The sequence below is a fragment of the Phalacrocorax aristotelis genome, chromosome 6 (genome assembly GCF_949628215.1).
Source record: "Phalacrocorax aristotelis chromosome 6, bGulAri2.1, whole genome shotgun sequence".
Lineage (NCBI taxonomy): Eukaryota > Metazoa > Chordata > Aves > Suliformes > Phalacrocoracidae > Phalacrocorax > Phalacrocorax aristotelis.
The window spans coordinates 15,740,150-15,763,719 of NC_134281.1; the positions used below are offsets into that span (position 1 = coordinate 15,740,150).

The window sequence follows — 23,570 nt, forward strand, 5'->3', positions numbered from 1 at the left end:
CCTCCCCTGAAAGGTTGCTGTAAGTATAACATTATTTCAATCTCAAATGCTTTCAGTTGCAACCCCTACACAATTATGGTAAAAGTTTCTGGTAAAAAACTTTACATCCAGTTTTATACTCAGTAGCTGCCAGAACATGAAACAAATCTGCAAATACCATGGCACTCATGTTTCTTTAGAGCACTCTTCCTTTACGCCTAGGAAACCATAATAATTCATGTAAAGTCAAGGCTACTGTGTCCCTTGGCAGAGCTTCTTTCTACCAGGATGCTGTTCAGATAGATTGTGGGTATCCATGCAGCACAGGTGTGTTTCTCTTACATGTGTGTGACAGGAGTATTCTTCCTGGTGCCTCCATGGAAGGAGTTATACTTTCTGCTTTTAGAATCTGACCATTCCCTCAGCTAAATAACTTTTTGGAAAGGCCCAAATTACTTGGACATTGCAGTAAACAAATAAGCTTGCACATTATTTCATATATTATAGGATTGTTAATTCTTAATATATTATTTCATATCCCCTATACATTAATTTGATTATTTTGGTATGAATATTACTTGCCTTTCATTAATTTCATTTTACCAGTGGCAAGCAGGTTAGAGAAATAAACAAGTGGAAAGGAGGATCACTGCCAGGACAGGTCAAATTTTAGGCCTTCCAGTCTTGATCTGTCACTTTAAAAAACAAAACAAAACACCACCCTATAATTCTGTGAAGACATTACAGCCTATTAAATGAACAGCGTAAATGTTTATTTAAAGAATACTTTTTAAAAAAACTTGTCACTGACCCAGTGTGATAAATAATCAAGGCTGGATTATTTTAAAAACTGTATCCAGCTATGAAGCCATATGTCATAAGAAGTTTGTGAAGAATGCAAAGCCGTAGCCTTAGGCACTTGCACTGTGGCACTTACTAGCTTCAGGATCTAGCTCTCAGAAAGCTTTGACTGGATTTTGTCATATACATAATTGGGAGCGCTTCAAAAGCATTAACATTAGCACTTTAGTAGGGATTAAGTGTTGCATGTACCAAACTGTCTTCCTGTTTTCAACATTTTTCCTAACTTAATTTGGCACATTGTATAGCTGTCACTACCCAGAAGAGAAAAAATTAGGAGAAAGAAGTGGTTGGCCTTACTGTAATGTTTGCATTGTAGCTGATCTAATTAAATTAAGTGTAAAACTACTGATACTAAAGCAAGGACTTGCTCTGTAGAATAGGATGAGTCTGACTTTGTGTCTGCTGAGAACATAACTAGCAAAGTGCCTGGAAGGGGGTGGAATGAATCACAGAATCACAGGTTGGAAGGGATCTCAGGGGTCATCTAGTCCAAACTTTCTATGGAATATTCTCTTTCTTCTGTAGGGCTGTTGAAATCAACCCTATATTAGAGCAGTTAGACCTGTGTCATTCCTGAGCTTTAGAAAACCCAGATGCATATGTTCTTTAAAAAGAAAGTGCACTGGTTTTGTATATCTCAGTCCAAGTTTCACAAGCACAGAGGCTCTACTGAAAAGGGCAGTATCCTGTCCTGCTGTAAATAACTTCACCAATCAGAGTACTAACTGTGGTTGATTATGCAGTTATGTGTATGTGTAAAGACAGTTACATTCTATAGAGAAGTAGAAAGATGATGTCTGCTTTTCAATAGTTGAGGAATACAAACGTACGGTAGCATTTCAGCTTCTTCTGAAGGGATTGTAAACATTTTTTCTGTAACAATAATTCTTTACTAAGTCCTTGAATATTGTAGGTTATTTTTTCTCATAGTCATATTTGATGGGGAGTTTGGAAGACTGGGTGCTAGGAACATGAATTCATTCAACTTCTTTCTTAAAAAGCACATTGAAGAAGACCACCTACCCCTTTTCTCTCTACCCCTAAAAAGCGATTTATTTATGGGAAAACAAACATGTCAGTGTTCCACTATGGACTGTATCACCACTTGGTGTTTTATGTGTCTCAACTGTGTTTTCAGATTGTAAGCCCCAAGGGGCAGGGACCATGTCTTCTTTTGTTTGTACAGTGCTGAGTCTACTGTCAGCACTCTATAAATAAGAAGTAATTATAGTGTTATGCACCCATGTATTTTGAAAGCTTGGGTCTGCTCCTGTTGAAATCCAAGGAAATTTTTCCCTCTTCAGGGACAAAGGGTAACATGCTGTATTAGCTGGCTGAATTTGTTTTACGTTGAGGGGAGGTGGGTGTTTATGTGACGAAAATAGACTAAAAATTAGAATGCATCCTTTTCAATCAAGGTGCTTTATTATATGAAGCTGTATTTTGATTATGTTAAATGACCGTATAGGAGGTGGCGTGAATTAAAAATATTGTTTCAAAAGATGATAACCAGTTTTCCAAAGCTAACAACTTAGCTTATTAATGAGATAGTTAAATAAGAAATTAAACTGCTACCGACTATGGAAAATTGTAAGTAGACTGGAAAATTCCATCATTCTATTCAGTAGACACAAAGGTTTTTCTGAGTGCAAGGAGTGCAGAGAATACTAGAACAAGAATGGGAAACCTGTTTTGAGCTACCATGTAATCTGAAAGGCACACCATTTTTTTAATATATGTGAAACATACTTTAATGCTGAGACCTCGTGTGTTAAGGTTTTGCCTGAAGTGAATTTTTATGGCCAATTTATAAGGTCTTGCAAATAGGAGTTTACAGTGGAAACAGTGACTCTTACCTTAATTGTAGCAATGTCAATAGCATTGCTGTAATGAGCATCTGGCTACATTCCATCTGTTGACCACACCAATGGGTTTTGTGCATCATAAAAGAAGTGTTTCCCCTCCATATTTGATTTTCCACATGTCAATCCCTCCTACGCACTACAGCCCTTTCAGTTTATTGGACTCTCCATATGTGAGCTGTGTAAGTGATGGAGATGGGTGTTTGCTCAAATGATAGAGACAGCCCGGCCCATGCAGGCCTTGCAGCATGCTTTTCAGCTGCATGACTCGCCCGTGTCACTTCCCCACTACCATCTTAAGTCACACTGGATTCACATGGTTGATTAGCCTGTCAGTTGCATGTGGCATATTAGGTTATAGATTTGGAGAGAGGAAGTGGCACCAGGCATGAGGTCTTGCAGCAGGAGAGCATGAGATGAGGCCAAAAGAATGAATTTTGTGTTTAGCACATGAGACTTGGCAGATACAGTTACTGGCATGTGTTTGGGGGAAGCTTATATTTACATTTGTAAAAGGGAAAAGTTATGCATTTAAAAATGTTACAAACGAAACTGCATAATTTTAAATGAATGCTGAGCAATTTCAGTTCTAAGTCACTTTATTATTTTTTAATCAAAGCAAGAATTGAGTAAATGCACCTACTAAAGTAGGTAAAGAATTTAGAATAAAATATATTTGTATGAAATACGAATAGAATATCTTTTTGTATGAAGCAAATGTTGTCCAGATGTGCATGTAAGTTTTCACAGCAGTACATAACAGCTGCTCTTGTTCTTCGAAGGTAAGTCTATTACTGGAACTTTTAATGGGTGATCTAATCTCTTCCAGCATAAATGGCTCTTCCATCTCCACCAAGGTGAGATGCTCTGAATATCCAAGCTATTCAACACAATGACAAACTTACCACTTTTAACTTGTCAATGTCTGGGGCCCAGTGCACTTATTCCAGGAATAGGGACAATTGACAGTGAACTGTCTTTTTTACAGACCTATATATCTGTGTTCTTATAGCCACAGCTTGTTTTTTCCTGAGCACAGAAGAAATGAAGTAGAAGTGCTGTACCTACTTGATGTCCTGTTCTGGTTTTTGCAGCATTCAGTCCACACAGCTATCCAGGTCACAGTATCAGAGTTTCTTTAGCTATGCTTTAATTTCTCCTCTATGTCAGTCCTGTGCTGGTTTTGCTGGTCCTCTATCATGTATGTACACTCAAATGCCAGTCTCTGAAACACCTCTCCTTTTTTCCAATATGCACATTTGCATTTTTTTGCATATTTTGGAGATTGTTCCAAAGTTTCCCTAGGTCCATTGTCTAAAATCTTCAGGATCACCAGCTTCGGTAATATGTTGCCCAAGCACCTTCTATTAACTTGTGTGGTAGTTTGTTATAGGAAGCTCTTGAACCCATTAGAAAACTTAATGCTGACATGATTGAAGATACATATTGCAGTTGTGTTATATATGTAGTGGTTGATATTTTTATACCATAAGCATATCAGTTTTGGCCCTGAGTTTCTGGTAAAGTTGGTACAAAATGTGTTTTGAGTATCTTTTATCAACAGTTTTAACCTAATTAGATTTCTAAATGGTAGTCTTCAGGTCTTTGGGAATTCATTGTGCATCAAAACATTGCTGTAGTTTTGTTCTCAAGGAACATTCCTTATTTTCTATCTTCACACCTGCTTGCATTCTGTAGAGCATCTGCTATTAATGCAGTAGAAAAAGTAGTCCAGGGTTTGAGAATGAAAGCTGGTCAGTAAACTTTGTCTTTGGGGTGCTCAGAAAAGTATGTGATAAATTAGAATATTTTAGGCCTGTCTCATTTCAGATTTCACATCTTCAATAAGAAATTATCTCTCTACTATTTAGACCCAATATTCCAGGACACAATGTCATTGCCTCCTTGGCTGCATGAAGTCCAGCCTTTATTGCTAGTATAGTCTACTTGTTCCTCCAATAACTTCGCACTGTCATTCATGTTTCCTCCAGGTGAGGGGAAGCTATGTCCAAATCTATAAACTCACACTGTGTCACCCTTTAAATCACTGATAATTATCCTTAAAGGCTGTTAACTTCTTTCTGAGAAAGAGGTGCAAGTGACAAGCAAAGCTGATAAACACTAATTCAAATCAGGGCTATATCTACCTCTTCATCTCACCTTTATTTGTTTCTTTGTATTTTTATCCTAAGTTGTGAAAATTCTAGAAAAAAGCTATTTATACTGTGAATAGCATGATGGGACTTAAGTCCTTGAATAAGTACAGCTGTAATAGAAATCAATAATTCTGAGTGTTATCAGCAGTGTAATTTTGAATTGTCACTTTCAGTAAATCACAGACAAATCAGGAAATGTGCACTTAGGGAAGTTTACTGGAAGTAACTCTATAAAATAGTAGTTCTTGGGCATTCCTGTGCAGACCTTTTTGGGGGGCAGGGGAAGCTTTGACCCATAATTTGTTAGGATTGTGACAGTCTGTGGAGAGCTGGGGAAGCTCACCCTTACAGCCATTGCGTTCTCTTACTCTGAAGTGATTTCCCGTCTTCCTTAGAAAGCTTTGATTACCATTAATTTTGGCTGCATGTGACAACTAGATATTTAGTCTGAATATCTATTCCATAAGCCATCATTACCTGATGCACTTCACTTTTTGTGTGTAGGTGTAGAAATGGTATTATTTTCAAAAGTGTAAATTGCTAAGATTGATATGAGGTTTTGCTGTTAAGACTTTTTATCTCTGAAAGATAGTTTCTTTGCTTTTCTTATTCATAGTAAGAAGTTCTGTAGTTTGTATGTTGTAAGCACACTCAACGTTTGCTCACAACAGAAGATAAGACACTCTTTATCTAATAAACCTTAGCAGGAGTACTAATTTTTGAGATGTCAGAGGAATACTACAATTATCGCTGTCATTAATTATACAGACAGTGGCAAATAATTCTTCTCAGTGCGGGTAGCTGCTCAATGGAAAATGCGGAGACAGGAAAGGACTGTTGAAACAAGAGGCTGAACTCAGTCAGCTGAGATTCATGATTTAACTTGCATTCCTTGGCTTTGTTGCGTACGCTAAAACCACATACTGTGTAGTTGTAACGGAGCTGTTAATGTGTAGTTCACATTACTGAGCATGTTATTGAGTCCTGGATCATTTTGTGCCTCCTCTAGTAATGTCCCCCATGAAGTATCTGATGTGGGAAAACCTTCCAGAATTTTGGAGTGGAAAAGCTATTTTTGTTTCAGTTTGTTACTGTACCTGCCTCCTAACTGATGATAATGGCCCTGACGATTTAGGGAGCTAACAAGACATGGCAGGAGTGCAAGTGGTTGAGAAGGTTAGTGCTTGAAAGTGTTCCACAGATCTTACCTGAGCATTTGCTTTGTAAACCAATCTGTGATTGTTGCTTTTTCTTTCACCTTATACTTAAAAAGAAAAAAATATTCCAAGCCAATGATCGAAACCAAAATATGAAAAAAGGATGAAGACATACATCTAATGTGCATCATATTGATTTATAAGATGTTTTGTGCATTTAGAGGGAATTAAAAAACATAATATTGTTGTGTATAGTGGCCCTCATTTTCCTTGTTTTAAGTGTGTGGCATGGTACTGTATATATGATATTTGGATCCTTACTGTAACATACCTCAGTCAAGTATTTTTGTTTGCTACTTAAAGGTCTTAAGCATAGCAGTTCAAAGTTGAGTTATTTATTTATTTGCTTATTTTCCTTGATGTACTCGGAGAAGATAAGTATCCAAAGAATCTAAGACTTAAAAGATGCTTACTCTCATAGCCAAATGTTTTAGAGTCTTTGAGGACGGGGTTGATATATCTGTTGGAACAACAATAAACAGGTTTTATTTTATCAGAGCCAAAATATTTTTCAAATGTTGGTAATTAAATTGAGTCCATAAAAAATCTAGGATATTAATGTCAAGGGAGGTTATGTCAATATTAGGAGATGCCAGCTTGCAAGAGTCATGATTAGGAATGTGATTCAAAACTACTGTAGCTATACCTTTAATCCACACACTGCCATAATTCAGATCATATGCAATATATAATCAGGGCATCCCAGTGGCTTTTTTGTATTTTACTTTAAGTATTTGTATTTACTTTAAGTATGTACTTTAAGTATAGTAAGTATTTTCAGTATACTATGAGTATTACTATAGTTGACTATTAATCTACTCTGAGCAGGCAAAGTTTTAATGCATTTAATAATTTCTAGTATTTAATCACATCATTCAGTCATCCATACTCTTATTTCTTATTCAGTTTTATTCATAACTTTTCAGGTTGTTTCCTCATGTATTTATCCTGGTCATTTGAAATACAGCAGCCAGGAACTAGGGAGTAAGGTGGGATTTACTTGTACTTGAAATAACTCTGCAAGGTTTCATTTTGTCTTATTTTGTCTCATAAGAAAAAAAAGATATTATGATTCTTGTGTTTCTTTGGTTTATTTTTTACCTCTTCTCAGGTAAGTGTATAGGTCAAACAGTAGATAAAAGAAACCATGTTTTTGGTAGTTCTGAACTAATGTATCTAACCCAGAAGATTCTATTTTTTATCATTTTTATTATAAGTGATATGCTTACTCAGTTTTCATCATGTTAACATTCTAGTACCTCTTTTGGCCCACATCTGCATATGGATGCATTTTAAAAAATACTTTTTGTTTCTATCTTTACTTTTTGGTATTTCCATTTTGCCAGATAACTTACGTGATGGTATGTGACAAGCTGAAAAAGTTGTCAAAACCATTCAAAGCAAAAGGAGTAACAATATGCTGGGAGGTAAATTTGACAAATGACATATAATATCTGGATCTTGGAATGAGTCACAGGTAGTAGAAATAATTTTAACAAAGTCAGCCTATTAAAAATGGAAGGAAATAACAAGTTTGTAACAGAGGAAGCCTCATGGATGTGAGGCTTTTTCCAGTGCTGTTTTGCAGAGTGAGAGCAAGAACAGAGAAAGTGGAAATTAGAAATACAACTCTTGCAGAATGCAGAATTAAAAGGAGTCTGAGTTAAGGGTATAAAGCAGACAAAACTAACAGGATGAAGCGCTTAGAAGCCACTGATCATTACACTCAGGGATTGAAAATTACAAATAGCTACTTAAAATTACTGGAAACTTGTGGTGGAATGAATTATAACATATATTTCACATAAAAAAAAAATTCACAGGACAGATGAGAGAGAAATTTGTAATGGGGAAGACAAACAAAAAAAATTGTGGTGGATTCTGTCATTCTGAAACCTTCATTTAAGATCATAGAATCGTTTAGGTTGGAAAAGATCTTTAAGATCATCAAGTCCAACCATTAACCCAGCACCACCAAGTCCACCACTAGACCATGTCCCTAAGTGCCACATCTACAGGTCTTTTAAATACTTCCTGGGATGGTGAATCAACCACTTCTCTGGTCAGTTTGTTCCAATACTTGGCAACTGTTTTGCTGAAGAAATTTTTTTCTAATAGCGAATCTAAACCTCCCTTGGCACACTTGAGGCCATTTCCTCTTGTCCTATTGCTTGCTGCTTGGGAGGAGAGACCCACACCTACCTTGCTACAACCTCCTTTCAGGTAGCTGTAAAGAGTGATAAGGTCTCCCCGGAACCTCCTTTTCTCCAGGCTAAAGAACCCCAGTTCCTTCAGCCGCTCCTCATGAGACTTGTTCTCTAGACCCTTCATCAGCTTCATTGTCATTTTTTGAACACGCTCCAGCACCTCAATGTCTTTCTTGTACTGAGGGGCCCAAAACTGAACACAGTATTCAAGGTGTAGCCTTACCAGTGCCGAGTACAGGGGCATGATCACTTCCCTACTTCTGCTGGCTGGTTTCACTATTCCTGATACAAGCCAGGATGCTGTTGGCCTTTTTGACCACCTGGGCACACTGACAGCTCATATTCAGCTGGCTATCGACCAATACCTCCAGGTCCTTTTCCACCAGGCAGATTTCCAGCCACTCATCCCCAAGCCTGTAGTGTTGCATGGGGTTGTTGTGACCCAAGTGCAGGACCCAGCACTTAGACTTGTTGAACCTCATAAACTTGGCCTCAGCCCATTGATCCAGCCTGCCGAGCCCCCTCTGTAAACCCTTCCTACCCTCAAGGAGATCACACTCCCTCCCAACTTGGTGTTGTCTGAAAATTTACTGGGGGTGCACTAGATCCCCTCGTCCAGATCATTGATAAAGATATTAAACAGAACTGTCCCCAGTACTGAGCCCTGGGGAACACCACTTGTGACTGGCCACCAACCGGATTTAACTCCATTCACCACAACTCTTTGGGCCTGGCCATCTAGACAGTTTTTTTACCTGGCAAAGTGTATGCCTGTCCAAGCCATGAGCAGCCAGTTTCTCCTGGAGAATGCTGTAGGAAACGGTATCAAAGGCTTTACTAAAGTCCAGATAGACACCTACAGCCTTTCCCTCATCCACTAACAGGGTTACCTGGTCACGGAAGGAGATCAGGTTAGTCAAGCAGGACCTGCCTTGCATAAATCCATGGTGGCTGGGCCTGATCACCTGGTTGTACTGTACATGCCGCATGATGGCACTCAAGATGATCTGCTCCATACTCTTCCCAGGCACTGATGTCAGACTGACAGGCATGTAGGTCCCTGGATCCTTCTTCCAGCCCTTCTTTTAGATGAGGTCACATTTGCTAACTTCCAGTCAACTGGGACCTCCCTGGTTAGCCAGGACTGCTGCTAAAGGACTGAAAGTGTCTTGGTGAGCACTTCTGCCAGCTTTCTCAGTGCCCTTGGGTGGATTCCATCCAGCCCCATAGACTTGTGTGTGTCTAAGTGGTGTAGTAGGTCACTAACCATTTCCCCTTGGATTATGGGGGCTTTGTTCTGCTTCCCATCCCTATCTTACAGCTCAGGAGGCTGGGTACCTGGAGAACGACTGGTCTTGCTATTAGAGACTGAGGCAAAGAAGGCATTAAGTACCTCAGCCTTTTCCTCATCCTTTGTCACTGTGTTTCCACCCGCATCCAATAAAGGATGGAGATTCTCCTTAGCCCTCCTTTTGTTGCTAATGTATTTATAGAAACATTTTTATTGTCTTTTACAGCAGTAGCCAGATTAAGTTCAAGTAGGGCTTTGGCCGTTCTAATTACCTCCCCACACAACCTCACAATATCTCTGTAGCCCTCCTGAGTTGCCTGCTCCTTCTTCCAAAGGTCATAAACTCTTGGTTTTTTTCTTGAGTTCCAGCCAAAGCTCTCTTTTCAGCCAGGCCAGTTGTCTTCCCCACTGGCTCATCTTTCGGCACATGGGAACGGCCTGCTCCTGCGTCTTTAAGATTTCCTTCTTGAAGAATGTCCAGCCTTCCTAGACTGCTTTGCCGCTCGGGACTGCCTCCCAAGGGACTCTGTCAAACAGTCTCCTAAACAAGGCAGAGTCTGCCCTCTGGAAGTCCAAGGTAGCAGTTCTGCTGACACCCCTCCTTACTTCTCCAAGAGATGAAAACCCTATAATTTCATGATTGCTTTGCCCAAGATGGCCTCCAACCATCACATCACCCACAGGTCCTTCTCTGCTCACAAACAACAGGTCTAGCAGATGCCTTCCCTAGTTGGCTCACTCACCAGCTGTCTCAGGAAGTTATCTTCCACACACTTCAGGAACCAACTAGACTGTGTCTACTCTGCTGTATTGTATTTCCAGCAGGCATCTGGTAAGGTGAAGTCCCCCACAAGAACAAGGGCTAGCAATAGTAAGACTTCTCCCAGCTGCTTATAGAATATTACATCTGCATCTTCATCCTGGCTGGCTGGTCTATAACAGACTCTCAGCAGGATATCTGCCTTGTTGGCCTTCCCCCTTATTCTTACCCATAAACACTCAACCCTACTATCACCGTAATTAAGCTCTAGACAATCAAAACACTACCTAACATACAGGGCTACCCCAATGCCTCTCCTTCCTTGCCTATCCCTTCTGAAGAGTTCATAGCCATCCATGATGGCAGATGCACTGTTCCAGCTAAACAAAAAATTCTGGATCTGTTGAAGGAATCACTTGAAGATACATCACGCACAATGTCATGGAGGGACTTTGGCTTTATCATTTGTTTTCTCATGGCTTTAACTATGAGGGAGATAATACAAAGGAAAGGGGCTTGGTGAATTGTTAAGAATTTCATTACAAAGTAAAGAAGATTTAACTTGCTCACCACCTGCACACTGCTGTTCTTCAAGGTCAAGACTTTTTTCTGGAACCTCTTGCACAAATACATACTCAATATTTAGTTTTTACACACCTTTTTATACTGTCTTTAATAGCAAATAGAATGGAGTTGTGGCTAATTCTAATTTATTTTAGAATTAGCAGGCGATCTGAAAAGATTTGGAACACTATGTTTAAATGACTGCTGCAACCCTTTTTTGTCTTAGAAGGTATAAACCTAAGAGTAAAACAGATGGTGTGTGCAATATAGGAGAAAGAGCAAAGGAGTGAGAAGAAAACAGTTGATTGTTTACAGCTCTATAGTGGGAGGTAAATAAAGCAGTGTCTGATATAGTGTCTTCCAAAAGGAGCAGTGAAAACTCAACCACCACATTTTGATCTGATCTCAGATACTTGGCGTATAAGAGAAGGTATCTGCACAGGCATGATCGTGGAGAAAGTGATTGACATGCAGCCTTATTTTCTTCAGGTAGGCCTCTGTACAAATTTTGTGGCATGATTTCTATCCCAGAATTAAAAAATAGTTGAATGCATTCCTAGTCAGTAGGAGATCACTTTGTGTAATGAAGGAGCTTTCATGCCGTAATACTTCAGTTGGTCTCTACTAGTGCTAAAGAGGTAATTACCACTCTTAGTGTTTTCCAAGTTGACATCCAAGGGGGGTCGAAAATGCTTTTTCTGTCTGATAATGTGCTTAACTAGCTTTCAGCGAAGTTGCATATCATGGTTCATTGCCCCTTGAACTTTTTTCAGGACCTAAAGTGGCTGGTTTAGTGACTAGCAGTAACGTATCAGTGCAGATCAGCACTGGATAATTTAGTCTGATCTTGTTTGATTTTATGGGTCTCCTAAAAACTTTGTTTCCACATACCTAGCAGCTTAACAGACAGACATATGATTTCAAGCTGCTAAACTTCAAGGACTGTTGTAGAAGGGGCAAGAATGCATGGTAGAGGGAAAAAAGGTGGAATTAATGCTGAGAAAGAATTTGACTCTGGCTTATACTCTGTTGCCTTTCATTTTTAGACATGTCTACACTGAATATTATACATTTCTGCATCTGTTTGTGGTACAAAAAAACAGAAATGAGATTACTAAATTTTAATAGATAAAATGTTTTCAGATGTATATAGTTATTCACGTTTCTCTAAGAGGAAAAAAGAATGTTGTTTATTATTCTAATATAACTTAAAGAGTACAGCTAGGAGATTTTGAAGTTGTTATTATTTAAAAGTAATCTGTGTAGAAATAAAGATGCACATTTCAAATATTTAATTAATATAAAATTTCAGTGGAACAATCTATCCTGGACTTAGCTTGTGTTTCAGAATGTGTTGATCTTAAGGTGTAAATGAATGGATTAAAATGTGGTTTGGTTTTTTACCTTTGAAATTAAAAAAACCCAAGTCTTTTGTCATTTCACTTCATAGAGTTAAAAAGCCAGTATCTTAAGCATATACTCGTTACAAAAATGGAGCTCTGATGTGGAAATTAATAGGCTAAAAGTTAAGGGAAATGCAATATGCTAACAATGTTATCCTCCATACACCATCATCCTTGGGAACCAGCAACTTTGAAGTTTATGTGAGGCAATAATTTAATGAGGTTGAATTTTCCTGCATTCTCGTAGAATGAAATATATTCCCATAGAATGAAACAGCAAAAGAATAGTCATTCCCAAGAGCCCAAGGAAGATAAAATGTATTCTTATGAATGTTCCTTGCCCTAAAAAATAAAGCAATACACTAGCGGAATTCAACAGACATTGTAGACAACCATTCTTTTCATCAGCAGATAAATCTGATTTTAAAATACCTTATATTTTAATTTTATAATTATATGTTAAAAACTGACAAATACATATATTTCAAATGGCTGTGATTGCTGTTATTTCTTCTACTTAGTTGTTTTTTCTCCTCTTACAGTAAGCATTCACCTTCAATAAAGTAAATAATAGCAAGTGACAATTATTTTAATTTTAGACAGGATTAAGTTGAATCAAATTTAATGGTGGGATGTGTGTAGAAGGAGCCAAAATACTCCAACAGAGATCGATCTGGTATTAACCAGGGATTGCAGGGTCTTACTTTTATGTGCCTAAGGACTTGATGTATTTATGGAGTGTAGGATGGTGGATAGTTTCTTTTTAGATTTTTTACAGTTAGACAAGGTATTACTGGCATGAGCAGGTATTTCCTATATGCAGAATAGGAAATACTGCTAATACAGTTAATAACCCAGCTAACAGAAGAAAAAAAATTAAAGGGAAATGCTTTAAGGGCCTTCATGGTACACATGGTATTAAACACATGGCAGTCCATAGAATCAAAATAAAATCTTACAATTTGTGTGTGATGTCACTGGTCAATTATTTGACTGTGGTAGCAGTACTGATAGTGATATCACACCTATGAAAACTGGAATTCATCCAGCTAGGTTTGAAGGTGTGACCTACAATGCATCAGTGTCAGTTGAAAGTCAACCATTACATTTTACATCAAACTGTAAAAGCAAGTTTTACCTTCACTGCTGAAGCGTAAGGGTGTGGTTCAAGCAGCCCATTCTTTTTAGATATTATGTATATAGCTCGTGCATTATGTTCCTCTGAGAGGCCTTTGATTACATCTTTAATCGTAGTCAATATCTAGTGTTAACTACTAATAATGTGTACTCTTTTTAATAAATTTAAACTTCACAAAATAATGTGTAAGTAGGAACTATTACATTTCTATTTTGAGAAACTAAACTGTGAAGATGTTATGACCTGTTCATAAATTATTTTGTATTTTTCTATTTGTATTGACCTCGTTTGTGACTAATTGTGCCCTGACTTAATTTTGAACAGTAATATTTTACAAAATTTTAAAAGCAAAAAATGATTCTCCATTTATTTATTGAGGTAACTTTAAATATATTTAATCAGCTCTAAATAGTGACATTTTCCCTGGCAATACTGTAGCTTGAAAGTGTTATATATCCTTTTTCTTTCTGCTGAATATTTATTCAAATAAAAAACAATTTTTTATTCCTATCATGCTGGAGGGGGTTTTTGTCCTTAACAAGAAGTACCCCAAAATTTTATCAGTATATGAACATTTATATCAATATGTGAAATAGATATCATATAAGTATGTAAATATCATTATATTAATGTAGACATTTTATATCAATATTCCTTTTTACAAAGAACTCTAACAGTATTTATTAACTTGTTTGCATGGGTTTTTTTAATAGAGTTTTCAACTGTTTTAACAAATGATTATCAACCTAGATTTTCTACATCTTTTTATTTTATAATTACAGCACTTGAGAATTCCCTTTCTGGTTCTGACAACAAAAAGAAACAAATTAAATAAGTTATTACAATAAAGCAGTAGTATGGGTTTATTTATCTGCATTATATATTCCCAGTTTACAAACCTGCCTAGTATCTTTTCTTATTTCAAAGGCTGTCTGACCTTTCCCATAAAGAAAGCCTTTCCTTTAGCTGATAATTTTATAAAATTACTTGGGACACTTGCCAAGTGAGGTATCTGTCTCAAGAGTTTATACTCTGCACAAATGGTTCCATGTGCGTAGCTGAAAAAGCTGAGCTACTTCTAAGACAGAGGATATAGGTTAAAAAAACCCAAACCCAAACTGGTATACAATACAAGTAGAAACTTTTTCAAAGTTTACTGATCCCATTACCTCAAGGTGGTGTCCTGAGTTTTAGCTGTTGGATAGTAATCATTTCATGGATGTACTTTTTGTTGTCCAAGTAAATGTTTGTTAAATTTGGTTAATTTATTGGCTTTTAAAGGAATCCCACTTTGCATAACATCATTAGGTTTTAGCAGCTAGGATTCCATCTTCATGATCAGTTCTGGGGCTGAGGAAGATTTCCATTATTTTCAGTTTGGGACAGCTTCTGTTGTGTCAGGTCCAGAGCTGAAGCTGAGAGATTGTCTCTCCTGTATCTTCTGCATCGTCTGCCAGTCCATAGGTGGGATTTTTTTCTCAACAAGTTCATCTGAGGGGGGAGAATGAGATCCAGAGAAGACTGAGACAGATCAAAAACCTTGAGAAGGGAGGGAAAAGAGTTCGGGAATGTGTCTTAATAGAAAAGAAAGGGTAAATCAGCTACAGGGGTAAAGTAGAGCTGAAGTAGCTGTGTAAACAGGTGAGAATAATGATTGGTGGTTCAGGAGAAAAGGAGGAAAATTGAGACGGCTAAACTGTGAGGGAGGGCATTGTGAGATGGCAGTTGGAGGACATGGTGAAGTCAGAGTACACAGATAAGAATGATTGAATATGGAAGTTAGAGGGGAAATTGGAACTGGCTGAGCAAAATCCCTAATGGTAGTAACAGAAGAGAGTCCAGAGGGATGAGGATAACTACAAGTTGACTGAGTAGTGGACTAGTATTCAGGTATATTAATGCAATAATGTCATAATAAAGAATGCTCTAGAAAAAATGGAATGAAATCAATAGTTTTGTTTTGAAGGTAGTGTTTGAATAGCATTCAGTTAACCAAGCTTGAAGTTAAGATGCGTCAAAATGTCAGCTAGGTGGTCATGGGTGGTGGCCTGACATCCATTCTGTGTACTGATTGAGGCAGGAGTCCTGGGGAAAACCATAATATGCAGAAGGTACAAAACTTAAAGTGAACAAATAATTTTAATTCTGGAACTTTTTGCACTTTGCTTGTTTGAATTTGTAAGCTGATAATGTCGTTACACCATAGAGGTTTTTTCTGTGTGTTGAATGCATATTAAGTAGACTGTACGCAAGATAGTAGAGAAATTTCTGGAAATTAATTGTATGAATTAAAAAAAAAAGGGTGTCTAGGCTTTAGTCACATTATGCAGTTAATGTTAAGCTATGTGACAGAAAGAAGGATCAGCTTCTCACTATCTTTTTAATCAGTAAAATATTTGCTTTTTCATCACTGCAAGAGCTTAAATATACAGCAAGAGATTTTCTTTGTGTTTTATCTTCAGTATGTATACCTCTATAAGTCATCTTATAATTTTTTAAATAATTATTTTTAAATCAATTCCGTTATTCTGATAAAACACCGTTTCCTGAAGTGCATAGCCTGACAAGTTTTACTACAAGGTTTACATGTGTCAACACTGACAGGTAGTTCTACAATTATTTTTTTTAAACTACAAGATAGTATCTTGAACTCAAAAAACCAAAGTAAATAAAATAAATTGACTGAAAGAGACAGCTGTGTGCTTTTATGAAGAGAGAGTAACATAGGATACATCAAAAAGCCAAGGATGATGTGTTTCAAATAAACCTTGGTACCTAAGGCAGTTCTCTGTTTAGGATATTCTCAAAAAGGTTCAAGATAGAATAACTTAAAGGTGGAATAGAGTATGGCCAGAATATTTGACTTGTCCTGTAGGCAATTTTTTGAGGCGATGCAAGTATTTAATTGACCTAAATAGGAAGAATTTATTGTCCAAGAAGGCAAGTTCCATGCGTCAGCAGTGTTTACAAAATAAGAGTTGCCAGGCTCTATGATGGGGTTTTTATTTGACAGGATCTGGTCAGTAAGATATTATTTAGAGTAAACATGAAATAGAATAAAATTCCATAATACCATTTTGTGTGTCTGGTGCAGAAGTCTGCAGTCTGTAGTAGCCAGGAACTACAGCAATTTGTGTTGCTAGAAAGTTAGAGGGTGCCTGGGTGTTTTGAAACCTGATGCTGATATGCGTAGCCTTGATTTGGAATAATCTCTGTGTTAATTTTTTTCATGTAATCAGTGCAGCATTATGTACTAAAAAAGTATATAATTGTAACACATTGCAGGCTATTTCTTAACAAATCTTGAAAGTATGTGCAGTCCCATTCTCCAGGCAGAGCCTCCCCTTCAGCTAGTTTATTAATAGAAGTCCCCTTCCTAAGACTTTCATACCAACAACTACTTTTTTTTTTTTTTCTGAATAAGGAGATTATCATTCAGCCTAGTGCAAAAACCAAATGTTTGTCTTAATGACCAGGTATAACTCTGGAGTTATAATCAGCAAATGTGTCCCTCTTGATTTCAGCAGAGGTTGAGAAAATCAGTGTTTTCCTCTTCAAATTACTGTTGACACAGGCTATAGAGTACCTATTATTAAGACAAGGCTATGTAAATCTGTCTAAATCTTACATTGTTAAAGACTTCATTTGTTCTTGCCATTCTATTTCGTTGCAGAGCTCTATGCACAGACTGGATGCTGAGTAAGCAATAACAGACAGTTCACTGTGTACACTACCACCTGGAAATATTGTTAAGGACAATCAACGAGGGGGGAAAAATCAATGATGTTGAGTTTGGATTCTGTGGAAAGAATTAAGTAATGATTTTTTTAACTAGATTTCTTAAAATCTGTGTTTTCAAGAATTTTTCTGTTTAATTTTGAAGTTTTCTTAAGGTTTTAAACATAAAGTTTTGTTTAAATAAGTAGGCTTTTAGTGGAAGAATAAACAAAGAGTCTAATACCACCTAAAAAAGCTTCAAAGTCAGTCTATCAAGTTCTTTCTGGTAGTGAAGCTCTTGCATTATCTTTTTAATGTTGAAATCAGTTCAAGTCAGTGAAATTTCTTTAATGAACTTTAGGGCACATCTTCAAAGAAACCTGCAATTGAACCTGTGGAAAGGCCGATGTCTTTGAACTGTGGAAAAGAAGTTTATCCTAGATTAGCTTGATCTTTCAGTTTACTCTGCCTTCTAATCTAGTAACAAAGATCTAAGCTTTAAGAATACCCCTGAACTGCAGTGACAACCTAAAAGTAGTGTATTGTTATGGATAAATTCATTACTTCCCTCAGGTATCAGCATTTTAAATTTGGAAGGATAGCAACATTGTTTATTTTGTACTGTGAACATGAACATTCTGGGTATCCCTGAGCACTAAAGTTTCTTTAGCTTCATGACCACCTTATAAACTGAATATTTAACTTCATTTTTGTTTTCATTCTCTCTCTAACATTTCACTGTACTTCCACCCAGTTCAGTCTTTCATCACCCAAATGTGGAACAATGTGCCTTCAAATGTGAAAGAAATAACAAAATCTGGAACAAATTATGAAGTGATGGCGAAGGGAAATGCAGAACTGTATGGAAATAAGTACATTAATGTATAGGCTCTGATGCACATAAGTCTGTTTTGAAGGACACTTCATTTTTAGTTTGAACTTCTGCTTTTGAATTTTACTGTAATATGATATAGCATTTGCTTTTGTGAGTACTTGAGGAACTTTCGGCATTAACAGTATTCTTTTCTATAGAAATTCCTTTGAATTTCGGATTTTGTACTCTTTCCAGGTTACAATAAGAAAAACATGGAAGAGATTTTTAATATAAAAACAACACTCAGTGGTTTGCAGCTGGCAATCACAATGCCTCTACTGCTGCTTTTATTTTATTAAGTGGAACAGGTCAATTCCATATCAGAGCTGATTGCGTTCCTTCTCTGGTCAAAGTGAAAATACAGGTCTAGCAAAAAAATTAAGTGACCACTAGCTTCTTCCTTTCAATTGTTCTGTGAAATGTCTTTTAATAACCATCTCATTTTGTGGAATCATGTAGGACAAGAATGACTATCACTCAACTGGTGAAGGAAAATATGCCTTTTGTCTACAAATACTGATGTACATAACTGATATTATTTGATGCCTACTTTTAGTTAAAGTTTAATAAGAAATAGCACTGTGCAAAAAGTAAAGAAGGTATCTAGGAAATCTCATTCACAATCAGATGAAAAAATTATTTATAAAACTGGATTTTTGAAGAGGGAAATTTAGAAGAGAAGAATATAAAATGTGGTTGAAAATGTGGAGAATAACTGAGAATTGAAAGTATATATTTATCCAACATTAAAAATTAAATGATGCTATATTTTCCTGTATTGTATTTTATTTTGAGATTAAATCCTTGCCCTTTTAAAGTCAATGGGAATTTCACCACTACTTGATTGGCAGCACTTCACCCTTCATCTGTGAGAAACAGTTTCTGCTTTTTATTATTATTTCAAAACAGTATCCTTCCTTTTCTTCTCTCACTCCAGTTTCTTAAGGATTTATAATGTTTTGCATCAAAAGGAAAATTTTTTTTGGTATGTACTGTATAGTTGAAATCAAGTACCACGAAAAAGCTAGCTGACCTAATGGGCTGATTCCAGCAGAGCAGACGTTTTGAATCTGGACTTTCTTAGTTACTGAGAGTATAGGATTTTGAATGCTTTTATCCTTTTATTGGTGAATGCACTAAAGTGCATGCAGACAGAGAAGTTAAAGTGGCAGTCAGATAAACTTGTTAAAGCAGTGGGAGTTTTTCCTTTCTTTCTACGTGACTTTATCATCACAGTGGAGTTAAAAGGCAATTAGCCCTTCAGCTCTTTTCTGGCCACTTTATTGGCATTTTACACAGAACTCTTGAATAGACAGTGCCATATTAAAAATTCCAGCGAAGCTGGCCTGGGGATAACAGACTCTAAATTTCAGGTTAATGTAGGTTTGCTTGAGAGGAGCTATTGCCAAAAAGCTCAAGTAAAATTATCTAAATACAGTACCTATGCTGCATGTACTCATAGTTGATGGAAAATTGTAGTAGTCTTGCTACATGCTGTGTTACATTTCCAGGGAAATATTTTTATAAAGAGTGTTTGATGAAAAAGTTTATTCCTGTAGTAATAACAGGCTACCCACTGTGTTACTTAAGGCAATGAACATAGTGAGTAGAACTAGACATTCTCATCATAATAACAACAATTATACTTGCTTTGCATTTCTGTAATTTTCATCTGAGGTCATTAAAACACTTTATGAACTTATTTCTTTTAGTATACGAGAAGGTGAGGTGGGGGAGAGATTATTATGTCAAAGTTTTGACCAAATTTAGTCCAAAAATTTTATTCCTTCTTTTCTTTTATTTTTTTATTTTAGAATTGTAAAGGAAACATTGCAGGTTTTTTTCTCATTTCAGTGTTAATAGAAAATCAAAAGTATCTTTTGCATTTCTTGCACCCCAAAATGTTAAGAACAAAAAATTGATTATAATAATTTGATTAATTATAATTGACTGATTATAATATTTTTTCATCACTGAGGAGAATGAAATACAGACAGAAAACACATAAGCTCACTACTGGAGAGAGAGAGAAATACTATTTTCATAGTATTTCTGTTTTAATCTGCTCTTGCCAAAGAAAATGGGAGGTTTTTGATAGACTTGACTGAGAGTATTATTGGGTCTTAACAATGCATTCATTGCTTCTACGAAGAACTTTATTTAATTAAATTTTGTAACTGATTCTAATTTAGTGATGTTAGAACAGATAATGAGGAATCCATTGAGGTCTGTGTGATTGAAAACCAGATGGTAAAAACAAAGAGTAGATCTGATAATTTTAACCTGACCATATGCATTGCTCAAACTCTTCCAGGCTGTATGTCACCTAACTGTGAAATCAGCAAAAAGGTCCTTATAAGTCCTGCTGATTTTTGGATCAGATCCATTGCAAAATAGGGAGGAAAAGCTGGTAGGTTTAAAGAATCAAAAGCCCTATTTTCACTATTTTATGGTTTGCATGACCACTCCAGAGAAGGTACTCAGATTTTGTTCAAAGAATAAGTGATGGATATATGCTCCAGTGTGTTTTAACAAGAAACAAAGTAAACCAAAATGCTTTCTTCTGCTCAGGTATATAAGCTAGCAGCTTTTTCTATCAGTGCACAACACTATAATTGGAAGTGATCACTAGTAACCACAGGTTTACTTTAAATAATTAATATCTGAACTTCAGCTGTCACTGTTAAGAGCTCAAACTTAGCTTCTGGTACTGATGAGCCATTGTTAAAGTTGTTGGTAAGTTTTGTCTTTTAATACAGCAAATTTATATTGCAAGTCAACAAAATGGCTTCATTAAATGGGCATTACATTGTGAATCAAAAGTCTGGAAGTTAGGAAGTGCCAGATTTAAAGTACCTCATATAATTTTTATTTTGCTGCCCTTTTTGGTACATGTTACAGTGCTTTTCAGTTATACAGCCATTTACTACCTTTTCTGTAGCACCTCACTGCTGTTCTATGCTTGCTGTCTACAATACTAAATACATTCTTGAGTTGTATATTGAAGGAGATAGTGCCTGTGAGAGACAGAAACAATAATGTTATTGGTCAGCTTAGCCCTACCCATTCTCTTGCTACAGATTTCTTATGTGCCAACAAATTGTGTAAACCAAAATATAGGTATTGTGTGAACTTCTATTTATTTCAGACATGACCTACCTCAGATGTATAGAGCATTCACAGTACCTCAGAGCAATGAAAATACCACCATTATGGTAGTAAAAGTATCTGGTCATCAGGAGCAAAATCAGTGATGAAGCACCAGGAGTGGTTCTGAGTTTTAGACCATTTCTAACAGTTCTCTGGGCTCTCTAGGCAAAAGTCACTTTTTAACATCTACAAAATGTGTAAAATAAAATGTACAATTTTATTTTATAGAGATGTGTCGAATATAACATGTTAAAGTCTATACAACTGTTTCAAAAGGACTATAAAAACCGAAGAACTTTACACAAGTCAGCCTAACGCATTAGTGCAAATGACCAAGACATGTGCAGCAAACAAAGATTTTTGAAACTGTGCCCAGTGTCTGTACACCATCTTTTCCACACAGATAATAATGTTCTTTTCATATCACAAAGAAGATGCAGAAAGCAGTTTGTTAGTGTTCTGGAGATATCCAGATATGGTGATGAGCAGCACAGAGAAGCCCAGGAAGTAAATAGTAACATAATTTCAGGGAGATGCTTTGCAAAGGCAGCATTTTAAAAACTTTGGTACTATTGAAAGGCAATTTCACTCTGTAAGAAACATTTAGCCTGTGAACAGAATTACACCGAGATCCTAGAGTGAAAAATAATGTGTGATCACTAGTTAGAAATAACTATAATTCATAGACACCAGGGGGCAGAATTAAGGTTGCAAGGGCAGCTATAAACCTGGCATTTCCAACCATCTAAAGGGCTATTTATGTTCAAACTCAAGCACACTTTTGAATTTAAATATTTGAATGGTAGAGAATTTGTTACACATAATGTTCTAAGTTTGTGGAAACAAAAGCATTTAAATACACTTGGAAGAGGAATGTGATTGCACATATACTAAAAATGTGAATTTAACTAAAAGCTAATTTTAATTTGTTTCAGCTAATGTCCAACACATTGTTGTTTGTGGATAAATTAGTCCAGCTTTCTAAAGAAAAACATCAAACAAATCCTTTCTTGAAAGTTAGACCTCTTTTTCTTACTTTCTGAACTGCAGAAAATACTGCAGATTACTGCAGCTTTTTATTTCCAACCTGACCTTCCACATTCTGAAACTAATTTGCCATACTGCTTCTCAAACTCTGCTCAAGGACTTCCTTTAGCAGAATAATGTGGTTCTTATTAAGTACATCCTATAAGACCCAGGAGGATTGCATGCAAAGGAAATAAGACGGAGACACAAATGAATTTCCATCCTCCAGTCAGATACATGATATTGATGACCAGGATGTATATGAAGGATATTGTAAAGAAGACAAAGAAAAAGAATTAAAGCAAATGTCTGACAAATTGGCTGTCTTCATATGCAAAGATGACAAGTGGTCTATACAACTAAGTAGAAGAGATGTAGGCATCAAGCCAAATAGTTTTATAGTCAACAAGTCTCTTTGAATCACATGGTTATATGTAACCTCTCTTTTAAATAAGGCCTCACTTTAAATTACATCATCATGAGAGACTTAAAAGCCATGAAGTTTTACATGAAAACCGATAGTTTCTCTTAACTCCAAATGTTTTTTTTTCACTGTTATGAATTTTATATTTTTACCAGAATACCGACATATTCTGTTAAGTAGAACTTCTTTAGGAGTCTTTCCCTAGTTTTTAACTGAATGCACCAAATATAAATAATTGTGAAAATAACAGCTTGCCTTTCAAAGTCTGTTTCTTCCTTTACTTGAAGTTTTTCTATAAGGTGACAAAATATTTTCATGTTTGGATAATTTGGTTGAAAAATGCATTGAAATAGCTTGAATGTACTATAGTGTCTGCAGTTCCTGATGTTGTGGTTCTAGTGTGTCTTGCCTAATGTAGCTAAATACAGATTTTAGAGGTTTTACAAGGCACTTGGTTGGTGAGTAAGATTTACGCTCTATATGTGACTCAGTGCAAGTGTGAATAAGTGAGTGGACACCTGAACCATCGCTATTTTTCATTTCATTCTTCAACAACATGCAGAATTTGGATAATCAGGATTCTAATATGATTTTCCTATTAATCTGTTTTCAACCATGAAATCTGATATTTTCACCATGACTAATCCGTGAAATTTGTCAACTTTGTCTGTGATTTACACAGCTCTATTTTTAAAGGGAACTTGTTTGAGTCCTAAGGCATGGGATATTATTTCCCAGCATGCGCTTTTAGTGTCTTTTTACTAATAAGTATAAACAAAATGTGCTTATTGATTATATTATTATTTCAAGATCAGGAGGTAAAACATGAGGAATGTTCAACAGTGTGTTCACCATAGCAGCGTATATGAGTCTTAAGCCATTAAGAAGAAAATAACCTATCATATCGGAGTTGGTGAGAATGGTTGTGATCATAAAGT

At 36.3% G+C, this 23,570-nt stretch overlaps 1 protein-coding gene across 2 annotated transcripts in view; it reads left to right on the forward strand.

The window, feature by feature from the left end:
• Positions 1-23,570, forward strand: part of ERC2 (ELKS/RAB6-interacting/CAST family member 2) — a 474,805-nt gene that overhangs the window by 445,439 nt on the left and 5,796 nt on the right. The window contains exon 18 of one of the 2 annotated variants that reach the window (XM_075096174.1): positions 17,115-18,798. The exons of the other annotated variant lie outside the window; for it this stretch is intronic. The gene's annotated coding sequence lies outside the window, so the exon portion shown is untranslated. Of the gene's footprint in view, positions 1-17,114; positions 18,799-23,570 lie in introns of those variants that run through there. 2 annotated transcript variants of the gene reach the window in all.